At 52.4% G+C, this 15257-nt stretch overlaps 1 pseudogene; it reads left to right on the top strand.

Moving 5' to 3' along the window:
- Positions 1–10279: 10279 nt before the first annotated feature.
- Positions 10280–14985, top strand: LOC138847870 (adenomatous polyposis coli protein 2-like; annotated as a pseudogene).
- Positions 14986–15257: the final 272 nt, after the last annotated feature.

Here is a 15257-nt window from a genome sequence, read left to right as displayed (position 1 = left end):
TTATGACTTCTTGTATAAGATTCCCAAAGCATAGGCAAAAACAAAAAATGAAAAAACAGAAGAAAACCTAGAAAAAAGGGATTATATCAAACTCAGAAGCTTCTGCATAGAAAAGTAAACAGTGAGTAGCGTGAAAAGACACCCAATAGAATGGGAAAAATATTTGCAAGTTACCTATCAGACAAAAGATTAATATCTAGAATATATCAGCAGCTCAAAAAATTCAGAAACAGCAGCAACAACAAAAAAGTAATAATTCAGTTAAGAAATGGGCAAGAGACTTCAGTACAGAGTTCTCAAAAGAAATACAATTGGCCAACAAATATTTGAAAAAAATTCAACATCACTAGCTTTTAGGGAAATGCAAAAGCAAACTGCAAGATATACCTAATCTCTGTCAGTATGGCTATTATCCAAGAGACATAGAGACAAAGGATTGTGAGGATGTGGAGAAGGGGGAACTCATACACTACTGGTGGGAATATAAATTAGTGCAGCCACTGTGGAAAACAACACGGAGATTTCTCTAAAAGCTAGAAATAGCCTTGCCATATGATCCAGCACTTGGCTACAAGGTATATACCCGAAAATGTGAACATGTTGTATCAAAGAGATATCTGCACCATTGTGCTTATAGCAGCACTATTCACAATAGGAAAAATATGGAATCAACCAAGGAACACATCACCAAATGAATGGATAAAGAAAGTGTACATATGACGATGGAATATTATTCAGCCAGAAAACAGAATGAAATTCTGCCATTGGCATCAAAATGGATGCAACTGGAAGACACTATGTAGAGTGAAATAAGCCTGACCCAGAAAGACAAGTACCACATGTTCTCTCACATTCCTCCATGTTTGCTTGATCTAATTAAATGACAGAGATTGAAAAAATAAATAAAAAATATGATCCCCTACACACTACCCACTGGAGACTAAATTTAGATAGAAAGACACAAGAGATTTCAAGAACAAAGCAGGAAAAAGAACTTCGATATAAATAGCAACCAAAAGAGAGTGTGGATGGCTGTATTCATATTAGACAAGATAGAATTTAAATCTAAAAAATTTACAAGCAACAAAGGACATTAAAAATTAATAAAATATTCACTATAGCAAAAAGATATAACAGTTATTAACACATTTTTAACAATACCATCAAAGTATATGAATATAGTTGGACATTTCAATATTATATTGTAAATAGTGAATAAAATAACCATACAGAAGGTAAGTAAGGAAATAGAAGACTTAAATCAACTTGAAATGGCAGACACATGTGGAACCCTTGACCCAAGAACAACACAACATTCTTCTTGAGTACACCAGGGGGAGCCAGCACTGTGGCGCAGCAGCTTAAAACCCCAGCCTGCAGTGCCAGCATCCCATATGGGAGCCGGTTCAAGCCCAGGCTTCTATCCAATCCAGTTTCCTGCTAGTGCACCTGGGAAAGCAGCAGAGCATGGCCCAAGTGCTTGGGCCCCTGCACCTAATGTGGGAGACCCAGTGGAAGCTCCTGGCTCCTAGCTTCAGATTGGTCCAGCTCTGGATGTTGTAGCCATTTGGGGAGTGAACCAGCAGATAGAAGACTAAGTCTCTTTGTCTCTCTGTGTCTCTCTGTCTCTCTCTCCCTCTCTGTATCTCTTTCAAATAAATAAAATTAATCTTTTTTTTTAAAGTACACAAGGGACATTTTCCAGGATATATCAAATGTCAGGTAACAAATTAAGTCTCAATCAATTTAAATAGATAGATATCATACAAAGCAATTTTTCCCCCACAATAAGATGAAGCTAGAAATCAATAACGGGGCCAGCGCTGCGGCTCACTAGGCTAATCCTCCACCTTGCGGCGCCAGCACACTGGGTTCTAGTCCCGGTCGGGGCACCGGATTCTGTCTCGGTTGCCCCTCTTCCAGGCCAGCTCTCTGCTGTGGCCAGGGAGTGCAGTGGAGGATGGCCCAAGTCCCTGGGCCCTGCACCCCATGGGAGACCAGGATAGGTACCTGGCTCCTGCCATCGGATCAGCGCGGTGCGCTGGCCGCAGCGCACTAGTCGCGGCGGCCATTGGAGGGTGAACCAATGGCAAAGGAAGACCTTTCTCTCTGTCTCTCTCTCTCTCACTATCCACTCTGCCTGTCCAAAAAAAAAAAAAATCAATAACGGTAGGGAAACAGAGAAATCCAAAAAATTGTGAAGATCATATGCACTTGTGAAACAAACCAGTGTGCCAAGGAAAAAATCACAAAGGAAATGAGAAAATACTGGGAAATGAATAGAATAAAAACAAAACATACCGAAACATGCAGGAATAGCACAAGCAATACTAAAGGAGAAAGTTAAAGGTAAAAACACTTTAAAAAGAGAGAGAAAAAACAAATAAGAAGAAAAAGCTAAACCAATGCCAACATGAAGAAGCAAATATGAAGACTAGAGCTGAAATAAATGAAATAGAGACTATAAAAGCAATAAAGAAGACAGGTGAAATCATCAATTTGTTCTTTGAAAGTAGCACACATATAATGAGGACAATCATTACCCTGCTGGTGATATTACTACGCGGATTAAAGAAGATCTAGCATCTAATGGCTACTCGGTAAACCAGATGCCCCTTCATCTAAGAAGAATGGAGGCTCACATTATAGAGGTACTAGTTTGAAGAAGTGGGCCACTGCTGGCATTTGAAAACAATATTGGAGAGAATAGAGGGAGGTAAGCACTTGGTTCAGCAGTTAAGACTGCTGGAGACTCTTATCAGAGGATCTCATTTGACTCTCCAATTTACTCCAAATGCCAATTTTCTGCTAACATGCACCTTGGGAACAGCAGTTCATGGCTTCAGTACTTGGGTCCCTGCTACTGATATGGAGACCTGAATTGAATTCCCAGCTCCTGGTTTTAGCCTGGCCCAACCCTGGCCATTGCAACCATTGCAGGCATTTGGAGAGGGAGCCACAAAGGGGGAGATTCTCTCTCTCTCTCTCTCTCTCTCTCTCTCTCTCAGATAAAATGAATTTTTCAAAAGAATGGATAGAGATAAAAACCTACAGTGAGTGCCTGAAAGCCCATCTAGAATATTTCAATACCCAGGGCCAGCGCCGCGGCTCACTAGGCTAATCCTCCGCCTTGCTGCGCTGGCACACCGGGTTCTAGTCCCGGTCGGAGCGCCGGATTCTGTCCCGGTTGCCCCTCTTCCAGGCCAGCTCTCTGCTGTGGCCCAGGAGTGCAGTGGAGGATGGCCCAAGTGCTTGGGCCCTGCACCCCATGGGAGACCAGGAGAAGTACCTGGCTCCTGCCATCGGATCAGCGCCATGCGCCGGCCGCAGCACGCTGGCTGCGGCGGCCATTGGAGGGTGAACCAACGGCAAAGGAAGACCTTTCTCTCTGTCTCTCTCTCTCTCACTGTCCACTCTGCCTGTCAAAAAAAAAAAGTAAAAGAATATTTCAATACCCAGACACAATGATCTAAAATTGAAATAACACTGTCTTCCTAGGACAATGAATTATGAATTTCCATTTGAAATGTCTTTATCAGAAATTTTTCTGAGACACTTTGTTTCTCGTCATAAATCTCAGGAGTTCATATTTCATCCACTTGATGGCTATAACAAAATTTCTCTTTGAATTCAAAAAGGAACACATGAAATTTCCCTGTAAATGTTTCTTACAAGTAGATGGAGGGAAAAAAATGTCTATGAAATCATAATATTGAAGATTAAAAATAACTAAGAAAAAGTATGATGGTGCCATGCAGAGATTTTCTTTAAAGATTTATTTATTTGAAAAGGAGAGAGAGAGAGAGAGAGAGAGAGAGAGAGAGAGATCTTCCAGGCACTAGTTCATTTCCCAAATGGCTATAGTGGCTGGGGCTGGGCCAGGCCAAAGCCAGAAGCTTCATCCAGGTTTTCCACATGAGTAGCCGGGGCCCAAGCACTTGGAAACTCTTCCACTGCTTTTCCAGGCAGAATACAGGGGGTCTGGCTTGGAGGTAGAGCAGCCAGGACTCAAGCCAACACCCATGTGGGATGCCAGCATCACAGGCAGCAGCTTAACATGCTGTAGCACAACACTTGCCCAAGTATGATGCTCATTTTGTTTTAAAGATTTATTTATTTATTTGAAAGGCAGAGTCACAGAAAGGCAGAGGCGGGCGGGGGGTCCTCCATCTGCTAGTTCAGTCTCCAGATGGCTGCAATGGCCGGAGCTGTGCTTGTCTGAAGCTTGGTCTCCCACATGGGTGCAGGAGCCCAAGTACTTGGGCCATCTTCTCCTGCTTTCCCAGGCCATAACAGAGGGCTGGATCAGAAGTGGAGCAGCCGGGACTCGAACTGGTGCTCATATGGGATGCTGCCTCTGCAGGCAGTGGCTTAACCCACTATGCCACAGCGCCAGTCCCAGCATAGATGTATTTAAAGTCCAATTTTCCTGCAAATAAATCCAAGGAGCAATTCAGATTTAACCTTCCAAGCAAACATCTAGGCCTTTGACTGAGCTGCACCCTCTTACAAGATGGTCACAGCTGAGGGTAAACTCACTGCATGAAGACCCACTTGGGCCACACAGGCCATGAATGTGGACCCTCAGCAGTGAAAACAGTTTGCAAAACCATCAGTAAATACTGCGTCTGCAGACCAAGCTGCAGCTCTGGTGATCCAACAAGCTGTTTACATCAGATCCATTTCAAGCTGTTAGCATGAAGATCACTTATGAAGAAAGACATTTTTTCGGGGCCGGAGCTGTGGCACAGAGGGTTAATGTCCTGGCCTGAAGCACCGGCATCCCACATGGGCACCGATTCCATTCCTGGCTGCTCCTCTTCCAATCCAGCTCTCTGCTATGGCCTGGGATAGCAGTAGAAGATTGCCCCAGTCGTTGGGCCTCTGCACCCACTTGGGAGACCCAGAAGAAGCTCCTGGCTCCTGGCTTCAGATTGGTGCAGCTCTGGCCATTGTGGCCATCTGGGGAGTGAACCAGCAGGTGGAAGACCGACCTCTCTGTCTCTACCTCTCTCTGTAACTCTTTCAAATAAATAAAATAAATCTTAAAAAAAAAGAAAGACATTTTTTCAAGGATCCGTGCACATGAACAGGTGCATCACAGATTGCTCCTGGGCGAGTGGCAGGGTCAAAGTTTCTCCTCCTTCAGACCCTTTATTGGTGCATAGAGCACTGAGAGAGAAGAAGGATGCTTACAAAGGAAGCTAAGGCTAGGGATGGGGAGGGCGCAGGTTTTTACTACTGTACTTTTTTTTTTTAATTTGAGAGACAAAGAGAGCTCCCATTTGCTAATTTACTCTTCCAAATGTCCACAATGGCTGAGCACTGGGTCTGGCCAAAGTCAGGAGACAGGAACCCAATCCAGGTCTCCCTGTGGGTGGCAGGGACCAGAGCAGGATTGCCGCCTCCCAGGGTGCACATTAGCAAGAACCCAGAACCAGAAGCCAAAGCTGGGCTTCAAAATCAAGCAGGCCAAAATGAGACATGGGCATCTTCCCTGTTGGTTAAATGCCTGCTCCACTGTACGCCTTGATGCAAAAAATTCCACAGAATCCAGAGACATTCTAAAAATCACAGTGTTATATAAATTACAGAATATGTTTCCCAATGGCTGTAATTGTCATCTTCATATTTCACAGATGAGGACATGGAAGCCCAAGGACTTAGGTAACCCGACCAAGGCAACACAGGTAGTGAGTGAACGGCCCAGCTGACATTCACTGGTGCTTTCTCTCGACTCACAGATACACTTGAATGGCATCAACAGGCATATGTCATCATTTCATTTTTTAATATTATTATTTATTTGACAGATAGAATTACAAACAGTGAGAGAGAGAGACAGAGAGAGAGAGAGAGAAAGGTCTTCCTTCTGTTGGTTCATTCACAAATGGCCGCTACAGCCAGAGCTGCTCCGATCCGAAGCCAGGAGCCAGGTGCTTCTTCCTGGTCTCCCTCACAAGTGCAGGGGCCCAAGAACCTGGGCCATCTTCTACTGCTTTCCCAGGCCATAGCAGAGAGCTGGACTGGAAGAGGAGCAGCAGGGACTAGAACCAGCACCGATATGGGATGCCAATGCCTCAAGCGGAGGATTAACCTAGTGTGCCATGGCACCTGCCCTATCATTTCATTTTTAAAACCACAGGATAGGGACTGGCACTGTGGCATAGTAGGTAAAGTTGCCACCTATAGTGCCAGCATCCCATGTGGGCACCAGTTCGAGTCCTGGCTGCTCCACTTCCAATCCAGCTCTCTGCTAATGGCCTGGGAGAGCAGTGGAAGATGGCCCACATCCTTGGGCCCCTGCACCTGTGTGGGAGACTCAGAAGATGCTCCTGGCTTCAGATTGGCCCTGCTCCTGCCACTGTGGCCATTTGGAGAGTGAACCAGTGGATAGAAGACCTCTCTCTCTCTCTCTAACTCTGCCTTTCAAATAATAAATAAATCTTTTTTAAAAAAGTAGGATAAACACAAAATCACAAATAGAAACACACAAGCATAATAGAAATACAGAGATTGTCAGTTCTTTAAGAAAAGTGGCTATGTAAGACCAGCACACAACAATTATTATTCATTATGGAAGAATAATTATCTCTGGGCATATTGAATTTACTGTAATATTAAATATGGCTTTAAAAACCCAGAGGATCATTTATTACATGTATGCAGCATGGATTACATATAACCAAGGAAGCACTGGAAATTGTGTTTCTCTTGTTTGTGTGGCCTCTTTTGCTTTTTTTTCTTTTTCTTAATTCATTGTGCTCACTTGGCCCAGTCATTACACTTTGGAGTTCCATAGCACAGAGAAGTTGATATAGCAACTATGATGATTTGAATGGTTTTCTTTTTTCACTGTTTCTCAAAAATACATGATTTGCAGTTACAATGTTTTCCTTCACACAGTGCCTCCCAATGATCCAATCCCGCCATCAAGAAAAGAAATGAAATTGGCCAAATTGCCAACATTCCTCACCTCGCCACCCCTCAGGACAGCTTGTTTGCGTGCTGCAATGAAGATTCTTATTAGCTCTTTCTCTTTCAGAGCCTCTGCCTTATGTTATGATCATAAAATAGCAAAGCATAATTTCTCTAGCTCTGTGATTTTGATCTTGCACATCCTATACAGTGTCATATAAGCTAGACACTTTATCATTTTCTCAAATTACACAGTGAGACAACTTGCAAGTGTTTTTAATGATCCATTAACGGGGGAGGAGGCAAGATGGTGGAATAGGAAGGGAGCACACTGATAGTCCGGAGAGAGATAGTTTAATAAAAGTGGAGATACTGCAGGTTCAAGGAAGAGTAGGGGAGGAAACGGCAGAAGAAACTCTTCCGGAATGTGTGATTCACAGCGGACCTGCGTGGAGAGCGTGGGAGCCCACAGTTCGGGACACCAGCGGCAGACTCAACACACCAGCGCTGGAACGCGAGGTGAGCCGAACCTCAATAGCCTGAGACACCGGCAGGCAAGCGGAGAGAGGAGACTAGAGGGAACGACCCCCGGGGGGGGAAAGTTCACCAGGCTAACTGGAAGAGAGAGAGAGAGAGAGAGAGAGAGAGAAAGGTGAGTGGTACGGACACGGGTTTCTCTCTCTCCGCTCACCTCTCAAGGGCGAGCAAGACAAAGAGCAGGCGCCATCTTGGACATACGTCATAAGCAGAGCAACCTCAGGTCTGCACCGGCCCTGAGCCTAGCAGAAAAACCTGACTCTGGGCGGGGCGAATTAACAGGAGATTAGGACCTAGTAAATTTGTGGTGCTACTCCCACGCAAAGTTGGTTGATAGACTCTGTAATGCCCTTCCAAAAGCTTATTGACAGCATTTTGCCTTCATTTGGAAAATTAATGAAAGTGAAAGATAATTATGTATGTGTGGATTATCCATGAGAACAGCTCTAAACTTCACCATCTGAAACCTCAATGATCAGAGTAGTCTTCATTTTGACTGTTTTGCCTTGGCTTTCTTTCCTTTTTACTAGGATAAATGTCTTTTCAAATGAGGGCTGGGTTAGATTAGCACTTTTCTACAAAATAATCCAGATTTTTAAGTGTTTATTTAGGTAGTTATGGGGGTCTGTGTGCTTGGGTCCCAATTTGAAAGAACTCAATTGATATAGGGCATGTAACTAAACTGTTAACATTATTGTCATTAGCAGTATTGCTAAGTATTTTATTTTTGTCTTATTGTTCCTCATTTTATTCTTGGCTTTTGATGTTTTGAAAATTTACAGCAGGAAACCATAAGAAACTATGGACTGTTGCATTTGAAGGTTTATGTATTTATTTTAAATTTCATGTTTGTAAACAGTGCTGGTATTTCTTTTGCTTTATTTTTAAGTACAATCGAATTTCACTAAGAAGTGACAGCTGGCAATGCATGTACCTCAGCATAGACAGGCAATATAAATAGTAAGGTTGGGTACTCTGGGCTTATTGCTATACAGTGCCAAGTCTCTTTGAGAGAATGGATGACAAACATCTTTAGCTTCCAATCAGTGAAATTTCTGTATTTTTTTTTTTTGACAGGCAGAGTGGATAGTGAGAGAGAGGCAGAGAGAAAGGTCTTCCTTTTCCATTGGTTCACCCCCCAAATGGCCGCTACAGCTGTGCACTGCAACTGGCGCACTGTGCCGATCCAAAGCCAGGAGCCAGGTGCTTCTCCTGATCTCCCATGGGGTGCAGGGCCCAAGCACTTGGGCCATTCTCCACTGCACTCCCGGGCCACAGCAGAGACCTCGACTGGAAGAGGAGCAACCGGGACAGAATCTGGTGCCCCAACCAGGACTAGAACCTGGGGTGCCGGTGCTGCAGGCAGAGGATTAACCTAGTGAGCTGTGGCGCTGGCGAAATTTCTGTCTTAAAAATCCAAAATTTTGAGGCCAGCACAGTGTCCTGGTGGGTAAAGTTGCTGCTTGTAGTGCTAGCATGCCATATAAGTGCTGGGTTGAGTCCCAGATGCTCCACCTCTGATCCAGCTCCCTCTAATGCACCTGGGAAAGCAGTGGAAGATTGCTCAAGTACTTGGTCCCTGTATCCACAAGGGAAACCCAAAAGCTGCTGGATCCTGGCTTCAGATTAGCTCATTTCCAGCTATTGTGGCCACTTGGGGAGTGAACCAGCAGATGGAAGATCTCTCTCTCTCACCGTCTGGAACTTTACCTTTCAAGTAAATAATAAATCTTTGAAAATGAAATAGTCCAGAATTTAACAACTGCAAATGTACTATTTTATTTCTTTTTAATCATAATGTACAACCTTAAAACAAGTCAGACTAGACTCACTTTCAGTACTGGGTTGTACAAAAACAACAAGGGATTCATAGGAGATTGCTTAGCATAAATAAACAAGGGCACATTGAGAAGATTTTAGAAACGTGGAATTGAAAGATAAGTATTTCTACAAAAATATTTAAATCTATGCATAGTTTTATCATAGTACATTTTTCTATCAACATTTAAGGCTCATCAGATTGCATCATGAAAACACAGTATTACTTTTTTCCAATATAAGAACATTACATCAGCATCACAGTTATCTGATTTCATGAATATTTATTGTTGTTCAGCCATGCATTTCTTTGCAACTTAATGAGCAATGATTACTTCATTTTTTCCACATGTCAGACATGTCCAAGAAACAAAGGAGGGCAAATGACTGGGTCTTTTCTTTGGTCATTATTAAAAGCGATTAAGGAAACATAAGTCAAAGTAAAAAAAAAAACCTATTTCAGGAATTAAAACAGAATCATTCTTTTGTAGGAACTATAGTCTTTACCAACCTACTTAGAGAAATGTGTGAAATTCCTGAGTAAAATTCTGACTACATAGATCAAAATCTATCATATTTTGAAAATCAAATTCGCAAAACACAAATATAACATAAAATAGAAAACCTCATACATAAACCAAGTACGTTAAATCACATTTTGAAAACTGCAACCAAGAAAAAAAGTTAAACAACCAAAATTTCAGGCTTACAGGTATATTTCAAACTTCTAAGGAAGAAAAAGGAAACCTGTTCCCAAACCTATGCAAATGGAAATAAGCTGAGAATAGTTTTAATTTCTTTTGGAAAATCAGCATTACATTGATGATGATGATGCAAGTGTACCAGGATTTGAAATGATTTTTAAAAGCATACCTTTCATAAGCAGATACAAATATCATAAGCAAAGTATTATTATTATTATTTTTGAATTTTAATTTAAAATTTATTTGAGAAACGCAGAGACACACCACCACCATCCCTCCCACTTGCTGGTCCACGCCCCCAAATGCCCACAAAGGCTGCCCTATCCCCGGAGAGCTGGGCGGGGCCGTCAGTTCCGGCCACCCAATCCCGGGAGGGTGGGCGGGGCCGCCTGTTCCGGTCACAGCTGACCCCGCCCCCACTTCCCCCACCCAGGCAGGTGCTCCGCGACCACAAACTGCCTGCAGACGCTGCTGCAGCACCTGACCTCGCACAGCCTGACCATTGTGAGCAACGCGTGCGGCACGCTCTGGAAACTGTCCGCCCGCAGCGCGCGGGACCAGGAGCTGGTGTGGGACCTGGGCGCCGTGGGCATGCTGCACAACCTGCTGGCCCACCGGCCCGCCAAGCACCAGGCGGCCGCCACTGCCGTGTCCCCCCCGCACCTGCATGCCCAGCCTCTACGTGCGCAAGCAGTGGGCGCTGGAGATGGAGCTCGGCCCGGCACCTGGGCCGGGCGCACCCACTGCTCTGGCTCAAGGCGGCCCACGCCAGCCTCTCCAACGACAGCCTCAATAGCGGCAGCACCAGTGACGGCTACTGACCGCGGGAGCACAAGCGGCCCTGCCCGCTGGCCGCGCTGGCCGCGCACCGCGAGGAGCTCCTGGGCGGGCAGCCGCGGCCCGCTGGGCTCGACCTCGACCTGCGGGGTGGCCAGGCCGAGGGGCCCACCCGGGACGCCGCCAGCGCCGACGCCCGCGTGCCCACCATCAAGCTGTCGCCCACCTATCAGCACGTGCCGTGCCGCTGCTGGAGGCCGCGGGCAGGGCAGGCGCGGGGGCCCCCTGCGGCCCCAAGGCAGCCCCCGAGGCTCGGAAGCAGGCCTGGCTGCTGGTGGAGGGCCTGAGCCAGGTGCCCGAGAAGCTGGGGGCCACCCGGACAGCTGCGGCCAGCAGGGCGCTGCAGAGGCTGGTGGCGCAGGAGGGGCCCATCTCGCTGTCCCACTGCAGCTCGCTGTCCTCGACCGGATGCCCAGGCCCCAGCGAGGCCGGAGACTTGGACAGCAACTCCTCCCTCCAGGGCCTGGAGGAGGCAGGCCCCGAAGAGGCGGAGCTGGACCGGGCGTGGCGCAGGCCGGGGCCTGACCTTGGAGGACGTCACGCCATCCAGCTGTGTGCAGGAGACACCGCTGGTGCTGAGCCGCTGGAGCTCCGTGAGCTCCCTGGGCAGCTTTGAGAGCCCGTCCATCGCCAGCTCCACCCCCAGCGACCCCTGCAGCGGGCTGGGCAGCGGCAAGGTGAGCCCCAGCAAGCTGCCTGACAGCCCCGGGCAGGCCATGCCGCCCAGCCTCAGCAAGGCGCCGCCGGCCGCGCCGCCCGGCCAGCCCCAGAGCAGCCAGTTCAGCCTGCAGTGGGAGAGCTACGTGAAGCGCTTCCTGGACATCGCCAACTGCCACGAGCGCTGCCACCTGCCTCCGAGCTGGACGCCGGCAGCGTCCGCTTCACTGTGGAGAAGCCGGAGGAGAACTTCTCCTGCGCCTCCAGCCTCAGTGCGCTCACCCTGCATGAGCACTACGTGGAGCTGCTGCTGCTGCTGACCGCGGCGCCGGCGGGGGTCGCGGTGGCGCCGGGCACCGCCGGCGAGAAGAGGATGTGGGACGACAGGAGGGGCCGGCGTCCGCGGGCTCCCGCACACGCATGGCCGCGGACCAGGAGCTGGAGCTGCTGCGCGCTGCCCGTCCTGGTCTACATGCTGGGGCCCGCCCTGGCCCTGGAGGACGACTCATGCACTGACTCGGCCAAGGGCACGCCTGTCAACTTCTCCAGCGCAGCGTCCCTCAGCGAGGAGACCCTGCAAGGGCCCCCCAGGGAGCAGCCCCAGGGGGCCGGCTGGACAGGCAGGAGCCCGCCGGCCTCGTGGCCCCCGCCAGCCGGGTCTCCAGGCACTGGCTTAAGGCCGGGGTCGCCGGCCGGAGCCCGGAGCAGGTCCGGGGCACAGGGAGGAGCCGGCCGGGCTGGAGCTGCCCCTGGGCCAGCTCCCAAGTGCCCACTTGGACCGGGGTCAGCGGGGAAGGGGGGAGGCAGTCCCTGTGCCTCACGACGCCCACGAGGAGGCCGTGTACTGCTTCTACGACTCTGACGAGGCGCCCTCCTTGGCCGGGCCGCCCCATCCCGCGGGCCCTGAAGCAGGGCAGGAAGGAGGCCCGGGTCCCAGCCAAGGCAGCCGCTCCGGCCCAGCCGCCCCAACCCCCCGGGGCCCAGCCCAGGCTGATCGCAGGTAAGACCCTACCTTGCTACTCCCTGAGCTCCTCGGCTACCTCGCTCAAGGCTGTGAGCGACCGGCCAGCCACCTGGGAGGCCTGGAGCCCACGGTCCCCCAGGCCCTGCACCAAGGAGGCGGGCGCGACAGCTCCCCCAGCCCGCGCTCCGAGGAGGCACTCCCGCGCTGCTGCATTGGCTCAGCCATGCCCAGGCACAGGCCCTCGGCCTCTGGCCTCCAGCGCTGCAAGGCTCGGGCTGCTGGGCAGGACAAGCGGCCGGCAGAGGCGCCCTGGGACTTCGGCGAGGAGGCGGCCAGCTCAGACCGGGCCTCCGACCTGGACAGCGTCGAGTGGCGGGCCATCCAGGAGGGCGCCAATTCCATCCTCACATGGCTGCATCAGGCGGCCGCGGCGGCACCCCGCTAGGCGGCCTCCGAGTCTGACTAGCTCCTGTCCCTATGGTCTGCTCTGTCCATGGACCCCTCCCCACAGCTATCCAATCGCAGGAGCAGGCGCCAGCCCGGGGCGGGGCACGGAGGGCAGTGCCCGGCGGCCAGAGAAAGGGAGCCTGGCCTCAGCCAAAAGCGCTCGAGCCCCCGCGCCCCTGGTGGCCCGAGAAGCCGCACACTGTTCAATAGGTAGCAGCGGGGGTGCCGGCCATTCTCCAGGGGCGGACAGTGATTTACGTGCTCAGCCCGGCCACCCGGCCCAGCCCAAAGCTGTCCCTGGCCCCGGGCCACACTGAGGAAGGCGGCGGAGCCCCCCAGCCTGGCACAGCCAGCAGCCGCAGGCAAAGCGCCAGCGCCCAGGAAGCAGCGCTCTCGGAGCCTGCACCGGCCGGGCAAGATATCGGAGCTGGCGGCGCTGAGCCACGCCCGCCCCCCCCCCCAGGAGTGCCACCCACCCTGCTCCTCTGGCCAAGACCTCTTCTTCAAGCTCCTCCCAGACCTCGCCCGCCTCTCAGCCTCTGCCCAGGAAGTCGCGCCCCTCCACCCCAGCTTCAGGGTCTCTGCCTGGCTCAGCAGCCCCCCGCGTGCCCAAGACGCTGGCACGGGCCCTGCTGGCCAAGCACCACAAGACACGGAAGTCGCCCGTCCGGATCCCGTTCATGCAGAGGCCGGCCAGGCGCGGGCCGCCGCCGCCGGACAGACCCGCCCCAGAGGCCGCGAGGGGGCGGCAGGGGCGCGTGGGGGCCGAATGGGCCTGGTGCGTGGTGGCCTCCACCCGCTCCAGCGGCAGCGAGTCCTCCGACCGCTCGGGCTTCCAGCGCCAACTGACCTTCATCAAGGAGTAGCCCGGCTTGCTGCGTCGCTGGCGCACGGAGCTGCTGTCCGACTCCGCCTCCACCTCCCAGGGCGCGTCGCCCCGCCGCGGCCGGCCCGCGCTCCCCGCCGTCTTCCTCTGCTCTTCGCGCTGCGACGAGCTGAGGGCGGCCCCGGGGCAGCAGCCAACCCGGCCAGGATCCGGTCCCGGCCCCGGCCCGCGTGCACCAGCGCACCAGCTCTGAGAGCCCTTCGCTCCTGCCCGTGAGCGCCCCCGTGCGGCCGGAGGCGGTCAAGCGCTACTCCTCCCTGCCCCACGTCAGCGTGGCCCGCAGGCCCGATGGCGGGGCCCCAGGAGCCCCCAGCCCAGCGCACACCACCCGGAGCCACGGGAGCGACGGCGAGGCGCGGCCACTGCCCAGGGTGGTCGCGCCAGGTACTACATGGCGGCGCATCCGGGACGAGGACGTCGCACACATCCTGCGCAGCACCGTGCCCTCCTCGGCCCTGCTGCTCCGGGGCGCCTCGCCCGAGGAGGGCCCCGCCGGCCCCCCGCTGCAGAAGACCAGCGTCGCCATGGTGCAGACAGAAGAGGTGGCACAGCCCAAGACCAACGCCAGCGCGTCCCTGAGCCTGGAGAGCAGGCAGTAGCCCCCCGCGCCAACCGGCGCCCAGGCCACCCTCCTGGGCAGCGACATGGATGGGCCGGTGCCGGCCAAGGCACGGTGGGCAAGGCAGGCGTGGCGGGGGGTGCTGGCTCTGTGCCTCCCTCCCAGCTTCCTCTGCACGGACCACGTGGACAGCACAAGGACCACGGGACCCCAGGGCCATCACAGCCTGGGGACCGGAGCCTCATCACACCCCAGGAGCCTGAACGCAGCAGGAGAGGGGCCCCGCGGCCCTGCCCACCTCCACGGAGGAGCGCGCTGTAGAGAGAGCCAGCGACCTCTTTCCTGCAGAATCCGGCTGGGAGAAGGGAACCTGCGGGTGGCTGCCCAGCAGGGCTACCCCCACACCCCATCCCCCAGGAGGGGCTCCACCTGCTGTATCCTGTGCTCCACACCCTTGGGCCTTGGCCAGACAGCCGCAGGCAGCAACCCGAGCGGGCGCCCCCTTCAGGCCCCACCCGTGCCCTGCAGGACACAGCCCAGGAGGAGTTGGGGTGGCCCCCAAGCTCCGGGGTGCACCCCAGGTGCCACGCACTTCCTTCTAGGCCACGGCTGCCAAGCAGGGGTCCTGGGGAGCGTGGGGCAGCCGGCCAGAAGATGACTAGCAGTGGGGGTGAGGCAGCGCCCGAGGCCTCTGCACACAGGGACTGCTGGGTGTCCTCAGGCCTGGGGCTCGGGGCTGCTCCCGGATCAGTGAGGGGGAGATGCAGGCACAGCTCACCCCGCCCAGCATGGGGAGATCACAGAGTGACCTTTGGGCAATGGAGCTGAGGCGGGGCTGCAGGCCCTGTCCTGGGGACCGGGTCTTGCCCAGCCCCTGACCCTGGACACCAGTACCCCCCCCCCGCCATTCCCAGGGCCACTCAGGATGGG

Source organism: Oryctolagus cuniculus (genome assembly GCF_964237555.1).
Source record: "Oryctolagus cuniculus chromosome 17 unlocalized genomic scaffold, mOryCun1.1 SUPER_17_unloc_2, whole genome shotgun sequence".
Classification (NCBI taxonomy): Eukaryota; Metazoa; Chordata; class Mammalia; order Lagomorpha; family Leporidae; genus Oryctolagus; species Oryctolagus cuniculus.
Note: the sequence above shows the minus strand (reverse complement) of the source record. Positions and strands in the feature narration are given on the sequence as shown.